The following is a 4,049-nucleotide window of genomic DNA, read 5'->3' on the forward strand; positions in this document are numbered from 1 at the left end:
AATACATATTTACCAATGCATTCGTCTAGCACGCACTATCCAGAAGAAAGCCTGCTAACAAATAGCAACAAATACCATCGTCACTGTTTACCATGCTATCAATGCATGCTAAAGACAACCTAAATAATTAGACTAACATACCATTTCTTAATAGGATGTCACAAGGCTGTTTTATGCAAGATCGTGAAAAATATTGCGATAACGGATAGTTTAGAGTATGTACAACAATTTGCTATCTCCCGGTGGGGAGGGGGTCAGTCACAACATGAAATATTTTCAGAGGGGAGCCCACCCAAAAATTTTTGGAACCCTTAGACTAACATAATACAAATGATATCGTATAAACAAAGATTTTACAGATCGAAATAAGTAGAAATGGTCATTCGTACCATAGTTATCCACCTTTATCACATTTAGTGTTGTCAGCTGTAACATACATACATATACCAACAGTCCAATATAACAAAAGTACCAGTGACCGCAAAATTACGTTGCTATCATACCACAGCAAACAGCCAGAATCATCATGACTTCCAAACGGACACAAAATACAACATCCAGCAAAATACAACACATTTTGCCCTAATTTGTACGGTCTATATCAATTTTACAATCTGTGTTATAATGTAAATTTCTTACTGCCCTTCAGAAAAACTTGTATGGATTTACCAAAACAACAGGTACAATCTTGAATAGAGACACAGTACATAATCACATTGGCTTACACATAAGATTGCAAGTTTGCTTAGGGATTTTACAAAACTAATTTCCACTAGCATTCGCCAAAAAACTAACTTGAGTACTTGAAAGGCAAGGATTACAAAGGTACTTTCAACATATTAACATATTGAGTTTTCATTATATTCAATTATCACTAACAGGCAGCACATACCACCAGTTTTTTATGATCTTATCTGATACCCTCATCTGTTCCGAGTATCTAGGGATTATTGTCCTATCTGATCTGCAAAAATGCTGTTATAGCAAAGTGATCATATTAAGACATCTGAAGAATGTGTCACTACCCAAAAGTGTTGGATAACTCAAACAATAGTGGTTGAAATGCTTTGATAATTTGATTTACCCAACCAATAAATTCCCTGTAATTAGATGATTCTTAAATATATTGTAAATCACCACTTGGTAGACTATAAAGTAAGCAACACCTGTTCTATTCTGTTAATGCTTTTTTAATTATTTGACCAATCAAACTATTGGTCAAGCAGTTATTCCCAGCCATAATTATCAAGAGATTGACATCAACATTTGAGCCAATTATTACAGCAGATACATTCTCTTCTACTGGTGCTTCTTCATATGACTTCTTAAAGACTGCCAGGTGTGTACTGCTATCAGCTTCCTCATGATCAGCTAAGCCGACATCACACAACACAGTGCTGTCGTCATCAGAGTCAACTTCACCTGTAATTCCTGGAGTAATAACCAGTTCTTGCGAGGCTTATCATTGATATGAAGTTAAATCTTATTAACATACTTAATTCTCTTATCCACATTACGTGACTACCAACTCATAATTCATCTTCGTAAATAATCTGCCAACATATGGGATGCTGACCAGCCCAAACCATCTTGCTTACATGATACACGCACATGTCATATTCAAACCTAGAGACCAGTACTGAAGATATATTTCATCACTGTTTTGCCATAACATTTCTTTTGATAACTTACCCATCTATTGATGCACAAACTCGTGTGCATCAATTATTACAAAATGCAGTTATTCCACATATTTCTATAGACAATGTGATGCATCAGCACTAAACAAAGGATCATACATCAGATCCACTGAAAATTATACTCCCTGTTAAACATCAGGCAATACTGAGGAAATAAATGAATTGTTTCTCAGTTATGAGGAATGTCATTATGATATGGCAGATACTCATTTTAGTTTCTTGGTCACGGTTTACAAACTTAGTGAAATATGCTTTAGATTCTGCACCATCTATTCAGCCAAATCATCAGATGGAGATCAATATGGTAAAGTGTAACAACTCTGCAAATAGCTTACAATTGAACGTGGCTTCTTTATAGTTAAGGATCTTCTTCCAGGTGTTCCCACAATGAATAGACAAGTCTAATGAAAATAATTCAGTAATGATGCTTTGATCTAGAAACTGGTCTTCAATAATCAGTCCTATAATCCTAAATGAACCATACATAATCTATATACCAATTTTTTACTATAATCATCTCCTGGTAGTATAAAGAAAGAATTATGATGTTTTCTGTAATATACAAAAAACCTCTATACCATTCTGGACCTGAAAATTAATCCATAATAAACCCACATATGTCAATTAATTACTTGAATTGGTCCATAGAAATATTTATAGTAATTAGTTTTCAGTCAATTATGGTTTCTGTAATATAAAAAAAAATCTGTGGGCCAACCCGGGCAGGGCACTAAATGTGTACTAAAACTCACATTTTATGTTATTTTCTTTTTACTATGATTGTTCTTTGAATATATTAAAAATAATTATACCTAATCCATTACATTTTTCTGTAATTTATAAATAAAGGCGACATGTAAGGTTCGTTCACTACGCTTTTTTTGTCACATTTTGCTTTACATTAGTTTTATAAGTTTTGTTTATATAGTCTATTTAGTTATTATACAGGCTTTGTTGTATGTGCAAGCTCACATAATTTGATTTCTACACGTTTTAGTTTGTGTTGTCAGTTATCCCCTCAAGTAAACTCTGAAAGGTACAAAAACTGAATAAGCTGAACATCCGTATAAAAATGGGCCCGGCATGGTTAGGGCGCTCGACTCGCAATCGGAGGGTCGCGGGTTCGAATCCCCGTCACACCAAACATGCTCGCCTTTTCAGCCGTGGGAGCGTTATAATGTGACGGTCAATCCAACTTTTCGTTGGTAAAAGAATAGCCCAAGAGTTGGCGGTGGGTGGTGATGACTAGCTACCTTCCCTCTAGTCTTACACTGCTAAATTAGGGACGGCTAGCGCAGATAGCCCTCTTGTAGCTTTGCGCGAAATTCAAAACAAACAAACAAACTGTATAGAAATCACTAGTTAGACTGAGCGGCAGTTGCACCTCTATGTGCCCTTTTTACATTCTTTGTGTTAATATGTTAAATTACGCTAAAAAATTCTGCGAATAAATTATTCATTAAAAATATATACATTTCCTGGATTGGATGACGATATTTGTTTAGTAATTTGCGAATGAATTTTCAATTTCAGAAAAGGTAATGGCTTGTAAGCCAGAGGTCCTAGGTACAAGCCCTGGTCCCAATGTTTCTTTTCACTTATTTAACTTTTCACATAACAGTTTACATTTGAATAATGTAACTACACTCTTAATAATGAATTTTATAATCAAAAACTTTAATTAGGAATCAGACATAAATGAACAAACAAATAAATATATATATTAATTTAAAGAACAAAACAATAAATAGTTCTAAATGAGAATAAACAAAACTATACCATACACATTTATTGTTAATCTTTTTCGACTGAACTTCTCCAAAAATTAACTGTTTACATTCTTATTTTGGTGAGTTTCATATCTAGCACTTCATGCCTCCCAGTGGTACAACCGTATATCTGTGTACTTTAACCCTAGAAACAGGGTTTCGATAACCGTGATGGGCAGAGCACAGATAGCCTTTTTTTTTGTAGCTTTGCGCTTAACTACAAACAAACTAACACTTTAAAAGAAAATTATTTAGTATCTGAAAATGACTGTTTTCCATTTTTGAACATTATCCAACATACCAGTCGTACGTTGATAAAACAAAATTCAAGAGCATTATATTCAAAAATCAACACTGAAAGTATTGTTGCGTCTCCGTTTGTTAATTGATTTTTCCGTAACTTCGTTCCGACGAAACTTTAACGACACAAGTCTTTACTTAATAAAACTGGTTTATTCTTTCCGAATATAACTTTACGATACACTTAATTTCAATATTCGCGCTTAAACAAACACTATAAGGAACGAACGTTAACCGCAGTTCAATTACTCATTACCTACGCACACATTATCCCGTCACG

This window comes from Limulus polyphemus, unplaced genomic scaffold (genome assembly GCF_000517525.1).
Source record: "Limulus polyphemus unplaced genomic scaffold, Limulus_polyphemus-2.1.2 Scaffold3712, whole genome shotgun sequence".
In the NCBI taxonomy this organism is placed as follows: domain Eukaryota; kingdom Metazoa; phylum Arthropoda; class Merostomata; order Xiphosura; family Limulidae; genus Limulus; species Limulus polyphemus.